The sequence below is a fragment of the Wasmannia auropunctata genome, unplaced genomic scaffold (assembly GCF_000956235.1).
Source record: "Wasmannia auropunctata unplaced genomic scaffold, wasmannia.A_1.0 LD334508.1, whole genome shotgun sequence".
NCBI lineage: Eukaryota > Metazoa > Arthropoda > Insecta > Hymenoptera > Formicidae > Wasmannia > Wasmannia auropunctata.
Window position 1 is genome coordinate 1,276,169 of NW_012028382.1, and position 19,276 is coordinate 1,295,444.

At 36.8% G+C, this 19,276-nt stretch overlaps 1 long non-coding RNA gene across 2 annotated transcripts in view; it reads left to right on the top strand.

Moving 5' to 3' along the window:
• LOC105458552 overlaps window positions 1-19,276 on the top strand; it is a 253,105-nt gene that overhangs the window by 743 nt on the left and 233,086 nt on the right. For both annotated transcript variants that reach the window (XR_975548.1, XR_975549.1), the window contains exon 2: window positions 1,747-1,890. This is a non-coding gene — a long non-coding RNA (uncharacterized LOC105458552). The remainder of the gene's footprint in view (window positions 1-1,746; window positions 1,891-19,276) is intronic.

Consider the following 19,276-nt stretch of genomic DNA (forward strand, 5'->3'; position numbering starts at 1 on the left):
TAGGTCTGTTAGCGACTGCGTCGCGTTGTCGCCGTCTCCGGACGGTACAGAGATATCGTTACGTATCAACAGACTGTTCTATTGTGACTCGCGTGCATACACCTATATATACGTACTTATACGTGTACGTCTGCATGGTGTCTGCAATGTCTGCATCTGCAGAATACACGTTCGCGCGAGGCGACCGCGTATCACGCAGCCGATCGTCGTCGACCCGCGCGAGTGCGTGTAAATTCATCGTGTAAATCTGAATCTCGATCGGTTTGTCCGCGGACGTCCGAATCGCTGCTCGTATTTCCGAATATTCACAAATGCTCTTTCGCAAAAGTTTTTTCAGTTAATTGACTCGCGCGTTAACCTCGCTTGAGGGACAGCTGTATATTTTTCGATATTATATGCGTCATGAAAATATATTATCTGAATGCTGATTATTATATCGAGAACAAAATTATTTTAAAAAATAATTTTCAATATTTTTATCATAAATGGCAGAATGAAATAATCTAAGAATTTAAGGAAAACAGTTTGCATCTCGAGCGATCTGCATCTCAAGAAGAGATTCAAGTGTTAATAATAATTGTAACAGATATATAATTATACTGTAATATAATTCTTAGAATTTTTAGGGAAGATGAGTCGCATATTACAGATATATTATTTGCGTGTGTCAGCAATTGCACGATTAATTATGGAGATGATTAATTATAAATGGACAAAAACAAGAATACGAGAGTCGCGCGACCTAGTTTATTACGGATGGTAATGTTTTAAATGCGATGTTATTCATTTCGAAGAATTAAACGGTCCGCAATGGCAGGCAGTCTTTGGAAACGTATAACACAGTCCCCTTCAATAACTCTACGCGCGCGTATACAACGTCACAGTGATATTTAGCCATGAACGAGCTTCGCTTAAACATGTATCGGATAATGTAACAATATCATTTGTACCATTAATACCGTTTGCCCTGGTTTGTGTAAATTTCATTATACTTGCATTTGCATTGTCGGCCGCAATTATCTTTATAGCGACATAATGTGCGATATTATACGTCGTTAATTTATCGGTTGCCCTTATGGACTAGCTTTCGATAATACGAGAAATTCTAAATATCTCGTCAATGAGAAAAGCGTATTAGAACAATTTTGTGTTGATTATGTGATTTTCTGGAATCATTAAATTCGGACGTGCTAATGAGTCGTTTGTTTAGCAGCCAGTAACATCTCTACATTTTTATTTTATCGATTTGCTTTTATCTCATTTTTTTTTTGTAAATAAGAATTGAAAATAACTCGATAACTAAAATAACATTTTAGATATTGACATTTCTCTTATGACAATTGTTGACTGTTAAATTTTATTATGATCAGAAGACGATATCCGTTTTTAAATATTGATTCGAAGCTTTTCTGCATCAGAACGTGTAAAATAGGTAAAAGAGATATATAAAGAATAAAATAATAAAAATAATTTTATGTAATATAATTCAGATATTAAAGCTATATAAAGATATAGCACTTCAGATTAATTTGAGGATTATTTAGAAGAAAAAAATCATTCAAAAAGCATTGGCAGTATAAAAATAAATAAATAAGAAAAGATTTCGGAACATATGTAATGTAGAGTTAAAACCTATATATATTTTAACATCTTTTTCGTCACACTAAGAGATCTGAATGATTAACAAGTATTCTCAGCAGTTTATAGAGTATGCATTTATATAGGTGTATATATTTTTTCCGACAGAATATTCTCCAATCTGAATCAAAAGGGGAAATTACCGGAGAAGAAACGAAACCGAAGGAATGGAGAAAATGTGGATGCCACGAAGGAAAAAGTGCACTGGAAGCTTGGCGAACGGGAGCGAGGTTGAGAAGAGAGAATAAGGGGGTAAGTAAGAAAGAGATGACGAACGTTATTAACACTATGCATCATATACCGGCTACGCAGTCCGCGAGGCTTTTTATTGCTCAGGAGATAGGTAAATCATAGCGAAATTCCGGAAGTTGATGACTTTTCGCCGCACACTTTACCCTGATTAAACTCCGCTATATTCGCGCGCCAACTGAGACATTTAACTATAAGGCTGTTCCGAGAGTTTCTACTTTTGTCTATGTTGCACGCTGCATAGCCAACATCTGTAACCCTGCGATAAGAGAAAGAAAGAAGAGAAAAACTTTTGCACGTTCCCTTCACAAAATTCATAAAGTAGACGTCTAAAGTAATGCAAAAGTTAAATACATTTTTTTTTAATAAAGAAAGATCTTAATAAGCTTGTTGTTAGTATATACGCCATAATAATAATTATTTTCCAAAGGAAATAATCTAGTCATCAATTTAACAATTATTTTCGAATATATATAAATACATTAGTATATACATTTATGCATATATGTTAATATGTAGTGTCTGAATACATTAAGATAATATTTTTCTGTAATCATTCGAATCTATTGATACATTTTACGCCGTTTGTGCTATTGCTAAAATCTGTATCCAGATAGATACTTTACGGTGACGATGACAACGAGATGGAATATACGAGTTTCTTTTTGCCCACGCGGTATCATTTACAGCTGTGTACCGAAGGTGGATCCGTAAACATAAATCGGCACCCACAAAATCGATGGCGCGTACGGTACATTTCTCGCACTTTACCGCCGTAACGTGTTGCAACCCTGTGCTCGCTCCCATTTGTACGTCTACGAAATTTCATTTCCAATTCCAATGGACACCAATCTCCAAATTGAGCGCCATTGCGCACGCGGTTCGCGAGCAATCGTTTGCTCGACAGTTACAGACGGTCGTCTCTTACGAACTTTATGATTTGAATTCAGAGTGCAGTGTCGGTGTCGGTGCCATTGCGTAAAAGAAACGTAGCTTCGCTTCAAGTTGATTGCATCTCCGTGAATAAGGATCATTTTCACGCGATAAAATCGGCCATATTTCACAGATTCAGAATCATGTATCTTGATAGAACTGCACTGACAAAAAAATAAATCGAACAAAATTCAAACAGATATCACAAGTTGAACTGTATTATGTCATATATTTTTAAGTCATTACATTAACAAAATTTACTATAGATAGAAAAATGTCAAGTAATAGAGCAAGTATTAATTTGGAATAGTAGAGCTCGATTAAAGAAAAGACGACGAGCGTAATACAGATACTATTTATATTTTATAATATTGCATTCCATTTGTTAATGACATAACTTAACTGAATAAAGACACGGTGATTCTTTGATATCTTTAACGCGCGTACAATGAATAGAAATTCGGAGCGACTTTGGGAACTGGATTGATCGAGTTCACGGAACGTGTATGAAACGCAAAATTTTACATTAATTCTGCATTAATAGCAGCCTCAAGCAAAATGAATTAAATCCTCTCGATATATGTATTCGACTCTCAACTACATCACGTTTCCAATCATTTCGTTCAATTTAATTCATTCCGTTTTTCAAGCCCATTTATTGACTGCATATATTTATGGCCGGCTATTCGTACAACGTCCGTATAATGTTTGTCTCTTTACAGCACGGTACAAAATTTAAAAAATATTACGTAATGTGTTGCTTCATCGAGATTCTGCACTCGGACAATGCAATTATTGAAAATGTAGCACTTTATCTGAGATTTCGCGTTTGGCTTGACAGTTCCGAATATATCTTGCAATAAGAAAGTGTCTCTTCTCGCTGAATAATACCGAAGCACTTCCAACGACTCCGGGCTGTCGTATGTAAGATTCATCGCGCCGTTGTGCATAACTTGTGATAACAACCGATTTTTTTACACACGTTACATGCATTATCCGCAATACGAAAGAGATATAAGAATATCGAGTTAAAAATGCCTAGTTGAGCATATGTTTCTCGTATGAGTTGCGCAAAATATTCCTCGCTAAGTGCGTTTTTGAATCATGCTTGTATCATGCTTTGAATACATTAACATCGACGAACGATCCGACTTATCCCGAGATAACGGTTTATTGTTACATTATTGTCGATAATGTTTTGAACAAGATTATCTTTTCAGTATATAGTAGAACATCGTTATAGATTCTGAAAATGATAAAACAAAAACTACATATTTTCCTCTAGTAATATCTTATCGCGCGTGACATTAATGAAATATAGGTTCGCTGGCATACTAAGCGAAACAATTGTATCGCTGTGCGACATTAGACACGGTCATTGTGTAGTATTCGAGATCGCGCCGTGAAGTAGAGGAAGAATCCGTTACAAAAAATGTTAACTGAACGAGATGTTCGTTGAAATGCGTTGCATCAAGCCGCGGTTGTCTCGGCATTTTTCTGCGGCGAAAAGCTCACCGTCGACGTCGCGTATAAAAAAATTTGATCTTGGCGCGTTCTCCGCGCGATTTTACGTTTCTCGCATTGCATCACAGTCATGCGGCTTGTCGATGAATTTTCATGCACTTGGCGTGTATCTCGTGCAGCTATGTATGTCATTGCAGCTATTATTTCGGACAGCGAAACGGCTAAGTCCTTGGAACACCCAGCTCAACTTCGGATGCGCTCCGCTCCCGTCCCAACTTCGCTAATTGTGCTTTAGACGGTGTTCCGGCATTTATATCTTTGCTCGCGCAGTTCAAGTTATTTCGTGGCCCTAAACAGTACGGGCATGCTTATCGTGCTTCAAGGACATTAGATTGGCACGGCAAATGCATTCCGGGAGAGGTGGATAGTGCCCTGTCATTTCGTTAACTTAAACAACACATCGTTATTACGACTGTCGTGTTTATGACATTAAAGAATATTAACATCTTTGATTACATGTATATTCTGATTTAAATTTAAATTTAGTTTTGCCGAGGTTTACGTTTTGTTAACGTTAACGTTCAGCAACATATTATGTCTATTGAAGTAAGATCGATGGTGTAGGTCGAGCCATTAATATTATTTTGGTTTTTCCTAAAGTTTTGACCCAACAAGTATCTCTTTTTGCGAAAAGTTGTAGCACAAATGAAAACCGGTAGAGATATTAGAACTCTCGCTGGACGTTGGTATGTTTCGCGAAACGTGGGAGAATTCGCTGACGCACGAAAGGCGTATTTTATGAAAAATGTGCAGGGTTTCTGGCAAATAGGAACGATTTGCGTGACGTAAGAATCGTCTAAATTTGTTGGCCATTACATAACATATATGACATTTGTAAAATTTAAACTCATTCGTGTTAAAAAACTTCCATCATCGGAAAGTCGTTGAATTTCATTATTGATAATGTTGCGAGAGCGATTTCTATGGCCTGTTGAATCGGTTATTGTTATTATTGTTACAAGAAATTCTCTTTCACAGAGATGTCTATCTAAACACAATCGCACTTTTTCTTCGTTCAAGCTGTTCATTTATTCATGTGACACAATTAGACTATTTTGATTTATTTTTAAATCAACACAAATGACACGTCTATTTTTTTAAATGACAATGTAGAATAAAAATATGTGCCGTAATTTACGTGCGCGATAAGAAAACTGCGATATTTATGCTACGGAGCAACTCGCTTGGCCAGATGGTGGCAAATCCTAAGACGTACACATATGCACGTACGTATGTATCTTGGCAAGATTCCTCTCAGACGACCGTCTAGGGAAACATGTTGTCAAATATTCCGGAGCACCCCTCGAGGCTCGTTCCTCTTCAGGAGCGACTTTGGATTCGTCTCTCGACCGCTCGTTTCCTTCTGTCCCTGAACAACTTTTGCGATGGCTACTGCGCCGATGGCAACTTGCATGACGACAACGACGACGACGACAGGTCTCTTGACCTGTGCAGGAGACGAACGGTCTGACTGTCTGTCTGGTTATTCTACTTGAAATTCTTATCCGCGTATGTTTCGATTAGTTGTGTTCTCAGTTAGAACGAGGATCTATTTGTGTCTATATAAAGGAAATGATAAGACAATAATGCTAATTGGACATAAATTATTATTAAATTCATGTAATCGTAAAATATTTACGTATGTCGACATTTAGTCTTTCCATACAATGTGATTAATTAATACGACATGTTAATATGTATAATATGACAGCAATATAAATGTATCGTTTTAATATTTAAAAAATCGAAATTTCAATACTTTTGTTTAATATTTGCATATTACGTTCATATTTATATGTTTAATATGTAGAAACACACATTAAAAGATATACAATAAATATTACAATATTAAAAATGAATTATGTCAAATACTTAATATAAATATTAAATACACGTAATGTTTTTAATGTTTTCATATTTATACATATTAAACTGAAATATCTTTAAACATATGTATTATAGCATATGCCACAGTAATTTCTTTTCCGACAGATAAACTGCAATACAAAGTAAAAATCTTTTTGGCAGGAAATAACATTTTGCGACGTGTAATTTTAACGGCATCATTGCAGTGTAATACGATTTATCATCACTTAGTGGATTCATCATTAATGCGGCGGTTTAACGTGGTTTTTCGTGGTTATATCTGTCTATCTATCCGTCTACATATCTGCCTATCGAGTCCGTCATTGTTTCGTCTTCATGTCTTCACGTCACTTCGTGAAATTCACGCGTTCCATTTACGTCGAGGTTTCGCGAAGAATCGCGACGTGTTACACGCCTGTGCGGCGTGTCGCGTCGGCTGCAATTTGTACGCCAAAACGGATTAGCCGCCAGAAACGCGAGGGGCCCGAATTCCGTGGGACGGGACGGGACGGGACGGAGCACCCATCGGTTTTGCATTTAGTGATTGCGGCGACGCTGTTGTGGTCGTCCGTCAATCGCAATGGTGTAGGACGCGCGACATATCGAAGCTGACCGCAAAGACAGAAGCTGTAAGCGACGTTTCGAGTTGTAACTCGATGCGTCAAAGTCTAGCGTTAAACGGCGCGTGAAATTGAATAATAACGATTGAATCGCGTCTCGATAACTTTTCAGTATTCTGTATTCAATATTCGGTAGTATTATCTTAAATTACGATTTCGTACTTGAATACGATACGCAGAGACATTTCTTTCAAGTAAAACGAATTTGTTGGATTATATCGAATCCATTAATTATTCCTTTTATTCGGGTATGTGTTTCTACGATTTCATTCAATAATTGCCCATAGCAAAGACATGTTCCGCATTGGCTCGTCATGATCAGGATTATTGGATTTGCCGACGGCAGTCGAAATCAGCTAGCTAGACGTAATATAAAATCGAACACGATAAAATCGATCGTGTGCAGCTCAGGTGTAAAATGCAGACAGATCAATGTTACCACGCGCATTCTAATATTGTAAAAAGTACTCATATACAATCAGTTGCATTCGAGTATATTTAATCGAAGTGGATTTATGTATCTACAATTATAATGTACCTACTTGGAATGATGTATATACTATGTACATAGAATAGCACATTCCTTCAAAGCGGCGTAGCTTTATACATCTTGAAAATACTATCCAAGTTACTCCTTGATGTCTTGAAATTCTAAAAAAATGCAGAATATATACCTATGTCGTAAATGGTATTTTACGAGGACAGTGTGAATGAAATCTACGATTCATTTCGAAAAATATAGACGTAAAAACGATAACATCGGAATGCGTATTAACTTTTATTATTAATTTACTGTCGATTGAATCAATATGCTTTTTCGGAATAAAAATAATTGGCTACATAAAACGTTCAATTTCGCCGTTTTACATGTATGTACATATGTAATACCTTTATCGTTTGTTTCGCTACAAACGTATCGGTATCCGCTAATCCCTATGTTTTATTTGTATCTAGTTTGTTACATAGCTTACATTTTTTTTTTACGAGAACGCAGAAAGGCTATCCGCGATGCAGGGCATGCGTTTAAAGTATCATAGAGTAGTCGCTAGAATTCATCAGTGAATGCAATGACGAGTCGAAAGATTAGCATTTCTCTCTCTCTCTCTCTCTCTCTCTCTCTCTCTCTCTATTTCTCTCATATTTTTTCTTTTTTCGCGACCGTGTTCTGCATAATCCCAGTCCTTCGTTTTCCTTCAATTTTATCTCTACGTTTCGCTTTGCCTCGTTCCACCTTTTCTCTTTCCACACTCTCGCGGTCTCTTTTTTACGTCTGTTATTGCACCAACCGTGGGATTAGTTATTCGCGAGCGCATCACGCCTCGTATGTATGGTCGCGTACGATATTCCATTTTAAGTAAATTTTGTCATGCCAGGAAAAATTAAATATTTTCGATGAAAAAAAATTAAATGTCTCTTGCATCTCTCGCGCTAGTCATTGCGGACCATTTTCCGGGCGTAAATTTAGGCTTTTCATGAAATCGCTCGGCGTATGCACGCGCATGACGTTCTACGAACTCGCCTATCTACTTTGAATATTCGCTATATTTTGGCGGAAAAAAAACACGTCACGTTAATGCGCTTAACGCGAAGAGTTACAGTTTCCCAAGCGCGCGCAAGCATACGGTTCTATATCAATTATGCGAGAGCACGTTAAAACGGAAAAGTTACGACAAATTTGTTATAATCTTATTTAATGCAACGTACGATCTTTGATTTCGTGATAAGTTATGTATTTTTTGCATTTTCGTGTTATACGTTTCTCGATTTTATTATATGTATTTCAAATCTAGAGTAGGCCAGATATTTTCGGTAAAATAAACAGAGCTGCGATTGATATGTTTATGGTGCGTCCCATCAACGAGCGATTTACAAATTCGTGAAAATTGCCGGAACGCATGATAGTGCATTTCATTCCGCTACACACGTAAATCACCACAATAAAAATCAAATATTTCAGCCGTCACGTCCATATCGTAACTTTTACGAAGCTGCTTGTCGCTATCTGAACCATGACATACAGAAGAACGAGAGAGAGAGAGAGAGAGAGAGAGAGAGAGAGAGAGAGAGAGAGAGAGAAAGTTAAAACGGACTAACGGTGAATATTTCAGTCGACAAGCATACTCGCGTCGAAACGAACTCTGGCTTTAGTCAGAGTATAGGTCAGGGTTCAGCTTAACCCAGCTTCAACACGAAACTAACCACGTAAAATATACAGCATCAGAAACACCCCACTTCGAGGGGAGGCTCTCCTCTTTGCCGTAGTCTTCAACGTCCCGGTTGAAAACTCGCTAAGTATTTAGATTTCCGTTGGGAAGTCGTTCCCTTCCGATTTAAACGGTTACGATTAATCCTTAAATATATTTAGACACGGTCTTCTCGCTCATTTTTACGAAGTCAACATAAGCTAATTTTTAGAATTTTGATATATAAATGATCATTCCCATTTCCCAAAGAGTTTTAGTTTCCACATTTTCTTGAGAATTTTAAACAGTATTTTATCAAAAAGAATTGCAAAACCTAAATCGATTATGATTGAAGTAAGAAAATTATTATTAATTTCTATGTATTTAAAACAAATTTGACATCTAATTGGTATCTTTGAATTTCCATTTCTTACATTTAATTTTTAATAATTTTATCAGTTACATTCTAAGATTTTAAAGGAATTTACATAAAATACTATCTAACTTCCTAGTTAAATTGTATCCCTATATTTTTTTTACGAATTTGCAGTATAGGTACTATATATTACTTTTCGAGAATTTATTTTATCCTCTCGGGAAAAAATGTCTATCCTAAAGAAATAAATAGGATGGAGCGGAATGAAACTATTGGATAAAACGGGGTCAATCTAAATTCAATGATTTTTTGATAAAATTGAGAGTTGACTTATTTAAAATGTGATCGCTTGAAAATTATACACAAAACACATTTTGATATGCAAAAATAAAAAGATAATCTGTTCTAATCTAATATATAATATGTATTTACGATATCCAGAAACACGAAATTTTAATGAGTTTTTTAATAATCTTGTCGTTGATTCCTTGAAAAACGTTTCAGCACATGGTTACGGAATACTGATCAGTTGTAAAATATACGCTTTTACCACGGTATTCGTATCATGACAGCTAATAAGAAGAAAACCGCGAGCGTTTATATTGAAATTTATTTAAATCATTTATTTAAATTTATTTCATCTACTGTTAATTTTTTATTTTGCTCGTAGTATCACCCGACTAGGTTTGATGTACCGAATTGATACTTTGCCAGAAAGTATAGGAGAGAATGGGAGGTAGCTATGAAAAAAATTGTTCCTCTTTGTGTGCGTGATCGTTGTAAGCTTTGAATCACAAATTGATATATGAACGATGAAGAGGCTGGAAGATAAAACTGTCACGCGAACGTGTCGGTTCCACTTTGCTTTTATAATTACGAGGAAACGTTTGACACTCTCTCTCTTGCCTCTTTCTCCCGTGCTTTGGCGATCGGTCATCCATTTCACACTGGCATCCGCATTGGTCGACTTTGTGGCTTTAACGAGAGCTCCTGGTATAGGTAGCAATTAGTGAGAGTCACTGAAATGTCGTGTCAATATCGACGATATCTCCGATCCATATTTTGAGTCGATCCGATTAATATGTATATAGGTAGAGTCCGTTATGCTCATTAACGTTTAATCCCCCTATAAATGCTTCGCTAGTAATATTCGATTCAATATTACTGTTTCACGAATACATCAATTATATGTCATAAAATGTTGGTTTCACTAAATTTTTGAATACACAGACAAATCGCGATTTTTGCGTTACTCTTTTTTTGTTGAATTTGCCACGAATGTCTATTGCATATATTGTATGTACATGGTAAAATTAAAATGTCGACCAACATAATAAATAATAAATATTTTGTAAAGTTGATGCACGTAGGAAACGGACGTAATAACTTTAAATTCCAACTTTAATATCTACCGCAATGTATCGTTTGCAGTAAACATTACAAGACACGTATTCAATCGGACACTGTGAAGTTTTCCTATTTTTGTGGTGTCAAGTATTTGATTCGTCGAGAGAACAATCTCGCATGCAAGGATCGTGAAATATACGAATGATGTGCAATCCGTAGATGTACGCGAAAATTTCCCTTGGCGAGACTTTCGGACCGTTTTTATATTATATATCTTACCAAATATAACGGAAACGTATTACATTTTCGCACCTGCATCCTCGCGAAATTTTCGATGTCATTTTTTGCCTGTCATATTTTTTTATCACGTTTTCTGTGATATCGCCTTTTTACATCGCCTGTTAATTTATCCTCGTGTCCCGCTCGTAGTTGAAGGAGCGTGAAATCACTCGACCCGTTATATGACGCTGTTATACCAGAGACTCCTCGTTGGCTTGTGAGAAGTAAATGAATGGCGTGGCGCTTCTACATCGCGAATAGAAAAAAAAAGATTGCTTTAAAAGAAGAGAGATTTCTTACGTTCTTAGAATCTATATAGAGTAGATTTTTCGAGCAAAACTCTACTCTATAGTATTATTTCTTGACATTATTATTAATAAAGCAAATTGTCTCTTTCAAATCATCTATCTAATACACTTTCAGTGTATTAGATAGATAGAAATTTTGATTTACTCTTTATCGATTATTAAATGAATTTTTTTTTATTAGATTTTATGAAGATTTATATACAAATAAATGATGAGAAAGAAGAGACCACGTTACTAGCCTGCATTACGTTACGCATGCCATTTCTTACTGTCTAGACACACAAATGCGCTTTCCCACGTGAAATTACAGGTAAATTTTAAAATGCACGCAAACCGACTGGTATTTAATGCGAAACATCATGGGGACGAGTTGCGGTCTAAGAACAAAAACCGAATCACCGCTAAGCATTAAAGTGCACCCCACAGTTTAATTAGTACTTTCGAATGGCGGAGAAGTTTCCTTCTGTGTAATTCACGTCGTCAAACATGGTTGTTTGATGCTAACTGGCTCGCGAAAATCATCCAATTGATCCTTTTTTACGGAAGTATGTTTTCTGAATAATCGCGTGCTGCAGCCTGCATTTGTATGTGCATACGCGCGCGTACGCAAGTGCATATGTGTACGTGGATTAAATTCTATGCTTTATGCGTTGCGCTGTCCTAGTCTTTGCGCGAACAATTCTATATAATATATGTGATTAAATCTGAATAAAGACTCGTATACAAGCTACAGATTAATTTTATGTAGAAATATATACAATATGCAAACGCTAATGGCATTTTAATAACATACATAACGTATGTTACGGAAACAACGCAGAAAAATACTAAATATACATTTGCGTGTTTTCCTGCGAATTTGCAAAGTAAGTATATGTTGTGCGTATATTTGAATTCTGCGAAAAGTAAAGTACACTCAGTCAATGAGCAAAGGAAAATATGCTTTATTAGGTATATTAGTTCCTCTCTGTTCGTATCGAAATGTAGAATGTATAGGAATTCTGCCTACCTCTTTACATTAATATATAGTAATTAACGGATATATTGTATTTATAAATCTAAAATTCTTTGGCATTAAAATATTCCTTTTAAAATTAATTTTGACAACAATCTCACAGCATATACATATTTAGCATATTTAGAAAAATGTACAAATACTTAGGAAAAATTTAATGATACATTCTTGAGGGAAAAATATATTTCATTACATCAAATGTCATACAGAACGAGAATATTCAATGCATTTTGCAATTTTAATAGCAAAGACAAAAACATTGTTTTTGCTTGTTTTTTTCAGCGTGTTTTCCACAATCTTTGAAAAATATTTTTGTAACAAATTAATGGGCAAAAATTTATAGTCGGTTTTTTTTAGATCGAAGTGTAAAAATATTTATTTTATCATTTAAAAGAGAATTTTTACATTTTTTTTTCTTTAAGAAAAAAATGTTTTTATATCTGTTAAAGAATTCTTTTTAATATTTTTTGATATAGCTGAAATATAGCAACAATGATGTATTACAATTGATTGATCCATCGCTAACCTTATACAATTACCACAGCACTTGTGCAATCCTGCGTTGACTGCACACGGAATATTTTTATTCGTTCTCGATGACACCGTTCTTTTCTTTCTTTTTTACGATTTCAAGTATCACATAAATCATGCATTTAGCTTCGAGTGGTCTCTGAAGGAAGATACGCGTTTCGCAGAAATTCGTCCGCTCGTGTTTCTACCATTCGTTCGTCCGTCCGCCCCAGAAACGGTTGTACCGTCGATCTTACCCTTTGAAGATCGGCTATTTTCATAATAACGAAATATATCTTTCCCTCAAGACGACGTCCCATTCTCACGCGATACGGTCCGTTTCGAAAGTGGGTCGCCCGGGGCGAACGACTCGCGGGTAAAAAGACGAAATGGAGAAGCAGGAAGAAGAAGCCGCGCAAATACGTACGTACCGCGACAGCCTTCGCGAAAAGCAGACGTACATACATTAAAGGGTAGATGGAATCTAAGCGTACGCGTTGCGCGCACTGTAATGCCGTTGTGCCGGTCGCCAATGATAAATCTCATCGCCACAGTGGCGCAATTAATGGGCCGTTGATTATTTCAATTGTAAAAATATTCAATATTGCAGGTTTTAGTTAATGTTTGTGCTAGTAACAAAAAATTTTATTTATTATTGAATGATTATCGGATATCATACCTAACTTGTGTAATGAATATCCGAATATTTAGTACGCAGATAAAATCAACTTTACGATATGCGATAAGAGATGACTGTATTAATAACATAGTTCTTAATACATGTGCTCAGTAGAATATTAAATCTTTTAAAAAATATAAACCTTTATACAACTTATATCATGCTTAACTTTCCGCTGAGATTTTATATATATGTAGATCTTTTCTGTATAGAGAATGATAGTAAAAATTCATTCTTCATTTCTAGGTCACTTTTAATGTCACAATCTCGTTGCAATTAAATGAACGAATACACAAAGTGCCACTGCTTATGATCTGAATTAAGGATTAGGAAGGGTTTTTGCCATCGCCAAAAATTTGTCATTTGATATAGCCGCTTATCTCGCAGCCGCTTAAGTAAGATTAATGGCCCGTTATTAAATCTTTTCCGCTCGCGGCCACAGCGCGAGATGTGCTTTTCGGGAATGCTATGCGTCATTAACGGCATTCGAGCATCACGTTTTCTTTTATGACGTAGCACGGTCACGTCTTATATATTTCAACGGGGATTTTCGTAATGCGAGAAATAGGACTCCCGCGGGATCTGTAACCGTTTCGGAGTATAAATATATATAAATGTTTTTATCGATTGTTTGTGGTACACATTCGGTTTTTTTTCGTGCGTTTAAAATGCCGGTTTATCCGCAGATCGTGAATATATGAATCTCCCGCTCGAAACCGTAAGCCGAAACCCACGTAAACCTCCCTGCCTACGTATAAATCTTTCCAGGCCTTTTAGACAACCGAGTTTAGACAACCGTTATTTGAATGCGGCGCGTTTATTGATTTTCTCAATGTGTGTGCCTGAATTTAACTCTAGCAAATCCAACCTGTGCTACGAATGGGCAAAAAAGATATTAAATCTTTGTACTATTGCGAGAAAATTTTCTTATCCCTTCTTTTAGATTCCTGACAGATCATTTTCCATTGCTGTCTCATATTATATTTTCAAGTCTAATTATGTGATATAACGATAATTTATTGAGGATTGAAGGATTGCGAGAAAGGAAACTGATCTGATACGAAGTAATATAGATTCAGAGTTTGCCATTTTACCGTGCAATAATTAATGATACATATGAATATCGAGAATCTGGTTCGAAGGGATGGCAATCTGAAAACCTTTTTTCTTGAGCCAGATATATAATTTAAAGCGTACAAGATCTCTCTTTTTCCAGTAATAATATGTATCTCTCATTAAAATGTACTACTTATTATTTATTTATATGCAAGGCGGCAAATAAAATGTTGATAATTGGATTGAAAAGAGAATTTACGGAAATGAATCTTTCTCAGAGAAATCTTTTAAACATCACGTACAAATTCGATATACAAGTTCATATATAAATATTCATGCATAACTTATTTTGGCAACAAACATGTTAAAATTGTAAATAAATCATATAGTACATATATACCAAAGCATGGTGTATATATACAAAGTAAATTATGTAAAATTATTAACAGATCATGTGGTATTACGCTTCGATTACAAGATTACAATAGATTTTTTGAAATATGATGTATATATATTATGCGGTTTTCGAACATCGAAACATTATCGAGGTACGCGATATCAATCATTATTGTTCTATTACATGTGAACCATTGGCGAAACCATAGCACAACAACATTATCTCATTATGTGCAAAATATCTCGTGATAGTTTCATGCGAGAATGGCGGTGACTTTCGGACGCGTGCGGTTGCTGTAAAAAAAATGGCTTTTTAGAAAACTAATTCAAATACTTTCGTTCGGCTTCAGTTTAATTAGAAACGTGAGCCGAAACTTCGTGATGGAACTTCTGAAAATTAATTATACGTTCCCCACACACTCCGCCAAGCGATTAAAAGCCCATTCGAAACGCTCGTGCTGCGAAGTTCAATAAAAATAGTTCGCCCAACGTGCAACGTCTACTTGTATCGACTGTTTCGATCGTTCAAAAAGGAAGATGCAACGTTTTATTTGCTGCTGTTTAATTTGTTCCAGTCACATACATTGCTCCTTTTTGTCGCGGACGATTTGTGAAAGGTAACTAATGGAACGATTACTATCTTTTCTTTGCCTTTTACTGTTTAATTAATTAATTAGTTCAATTATTTAAATGGTGCGACAAATTTGTTCCAATTATTATTTTGTCATGTATATAAATATGAACGATCGACTATCTAAAATTTCATTTCTATTTATGTATATGATTATTTATCTGTCACGTCAATCAATCTCTAAGTTTGAAGAAATTATAATTCTATTCTTATTTCAGTAATGTGGCTCTATGAAATATTATGTTATGTATTAGTTCTTGCTTACATTTATTATTATTAGTGGAATAATTTTATCATTTGCAATATAACTATAAATGAGGCCTATCGAAATCTTCTGATTAGATCAAAGTGTCAGTAAAGAACGAGCTAACGCGACAGTCAATAACAAAAATCGATAAGAACACTATACTTATCATGTTATTTCATAGTTGAATCTACATATATATCTATAATACAATTTGTATTGTATATGTATATAATATTTAAAGATGAAATGTCGTTTTCGACTTGCTTACTCTTCGGCGAAGATATAATTAAAATTAACGGCGAAACGAGAATCAAACAAGCACATTTAACGTTAAATGTGCGGTGAGAACATGCGTCCGTATACTTATGCTGAGGTCTCTGGAGAATCGTAACAATTTCTATTTGCCAAATGTAATTCGTCACGTCGCGAACTGCGGAAATATATTCGTTAAGTGGGCTCCCGCATTATACAAGCGTTGGTTTGGGAGTCATTCGAGATTGGCCACGGTAAATTGCGACCGGTAATGTCAGTTCTTAATAACGGCTCGCCAGCTGGTATCGATCTGTAGGTGGCCGTGGCGAATGCGCGCGATCGTATTTTTCAGGCCTAGACCGCGCGCGCCGATCGAGTACATCTGTTTACAGCCACTATACTACCCATGTTAGTCCATATATTAATTAAGCCAACATGCATTTTCATTGTACAATAACAACTCTGCGACGCGCAATTCCGCGTTTCGAAAAATCACGATCGTGCTTCTCTCCGCGAGATCTTTCCTTTATAAATTATTATTTAATTGATAAATATATAAGTCGAGATACCAGATTTTACTTAGAGAATTTGTACACAGATTATTGATTTTTAATTTATAACGATGCCAAAGATTTACGTCGTTCAAAAGACGCGCGTGAATTCTATGAAGAGCCACAGCGTGGTTCCCCAGGATTAGCCGAGAGCACAGTCCACGTCGATAATTCACCGAAATGCGCATTGCATTTGCCCGGTAAATATACCGGCGCTACACCTCGAGGTCCGCCCTTCGATTTCCATTCGTCGTCCCGCGCTGCAGCAGCAGCCGCGAGAGAAAGAGAGAGAGAGACAGAGAGGGGGGAAGGGAGCGGACTTCCGCATTAACATAAACGTATTACGAGGCACCGACGACAAGTTCGAAAGCAAGAGCGCTCTAACGAGTGAAAAATCGACCGATATAGATCGCCGTCGTGATGTGTATAGCTTCGCTCTTCGTGGGTTAGGTCGTAACGAGTCCGGGGAGGAGGACTCGTTTCTTTTGCCTCCGTTGAGAAAAAGGCAGGCGCGATCTAATTACGGCGAGGGTAGCGAGCGAGTCGCGGGAATTCCCGGGGAAAACTCCGGACCTTTCTTCAGCAGCTCGGCAGGCGAGAGACTGTTGTTGCTGGTGCGATAGTCCGCGCTGGGGATGGCTCGATGCACTCTCTCGAGGTTGGATGGCTGGCTCGCTCGCTCGCTCGCTCGTTTGGTTTGCTCGGCTTGGCTGGCACTGGCTGGTGACGATCGATGCCGCTAAAATTCACCCGATACGACGTAATGAAGATGAATCGACCGATGGCAGTCTAGGCTTGAAGATCGATTCTATATTGAAGTGTCGAAGAGGGATGTTGTACGTACGACGCGACGTATGTGCGATATGTACAGATGAACGCGAACGTATGTGCTAGCCAAGAGATAAATAGCCGAGTTGTCGGAAATTATGGTTCTTCGTTCTGCATTGTTTCTTCCTCGACTTTGCGAGCCAAAAGAGTACACGCCAACGGCTTGAAAAGACGGCGAAAGGATGGCAAAACTTGAAATAATCCGCTTCATGGTTGAGGTATATAGATAATTGCGATAGATTATCTAATTGGGCTTTGAAAATTAAATGTCATTTGACGCTATTGCTTATCGAGTATCACGTTTACTTTCTTCCGTTTGATATGCGCGAAAGTTTGTGCAGCGGATATACCTTCGTTCGTTAATTATCACTCTATTCCGAATTTCTATGACAAGTCGCGAAACACATACTTTAGGACCTATCTCTGATTATATACGAATGAATACGTCTAAATCCGCCCGATGCAAGAGCAACTATAGAGCAGCGCGTCGATGTACATATTTTTCTTTTTCCCTTTGCACTCGATACGCGCGCAGATGGGGCAGCGTGCCAGAGCGAGGGGACTGAGAGAGATGGAGGAAAGAGAGAAATAGAAGAGAGAGGCAAGGGTGGGTGGGAGGGAGAGAGAGAGAGAGAGAGAGAGAGAGAGAGAGAGAGAGAGAGAGAGAAGGAGCGGGAGAGATTGGGGGAAGGAGTGGAAATGAGATAGAAGTTGGTAGCAAAGGAGAGATCGGGTCGCTGGAGAGAAAGGGAGAGAAAGATAGAGCGAGAAGGGGTTAGATATGAGAGGGAGTGGAGAAAGGGAGACCAGGAAAAGGGACGAAGAGCTGCCGGCAGAAGGGGTAGATGAGGAGGAGGAGGAGGTAACGGTGGTGGAGAGAGGGGTAGATTTGACCCTGCTTGTGCACCTGGATAGGAGGCTGTAATCAATACCACAGAAAGCGCGCGCTGCGCCAGGCTCACCCCTTATCCGTCCACCTACCGATACCTGAATAAACGGCAGCACACGCAGAAGTCCTTCGTTCACTTGCGAATCTTTTTTTCGATGGATAACAAACATGTCCGACGTACACTGAACTCGTTTTCGATTTGATCTGTGTGGTAGTCATCCAATATTACCCTGCAGGTATCTTTTCTTTCTTATATAGGACAATGGCAGATATGCAAGGGATGCAAGCCAGCAGCTCCATTTTATTTTTTATCTGTTGTTACTTGTAATTGTGCAGTTTTTTTAAATTTTTGACTAACGAATCGATGAAGAAGTGAATTTAAATGGAAAATTGATGTATGTTGAGCGTCTAAAAAAACTTTTGGGGATTGAAAAAAACTGGGATTGAAAAATTTTATCAATTTTATATATATTTGTGACGTTTGTGGAAAGCATTAAATAAATTATAATTTATCACTAATGGACTTAAACTAATATAAAACTACTAAAAAGTTCTTATAAAACCATTTGCCTAATTGACATTCCCTCGTTTATCTTGTTTATAAGACGATTTCTATATTTAGCCGTTTATTAAATCCGCTTGTTTGTTTGCTTGCTTTCATTATATATTCTGCACTGAAACAGATTGCATAATTTTCTTGTTGATAAATCTGTAATCCATGATTATGCGCCATAATTATTTCGCGTTATAAGATTCTTTGATTAACTTGAAGCCGATTTTTTTCTTAAAGAAAATTCTGATTACATAGCATCTTCTTTCTCAATTTTTTTATTATCCGATATTAAATAACCCAGTAACTAAACTGTAAATTAAAATGCAGTTTAATTAAAATCTACTTA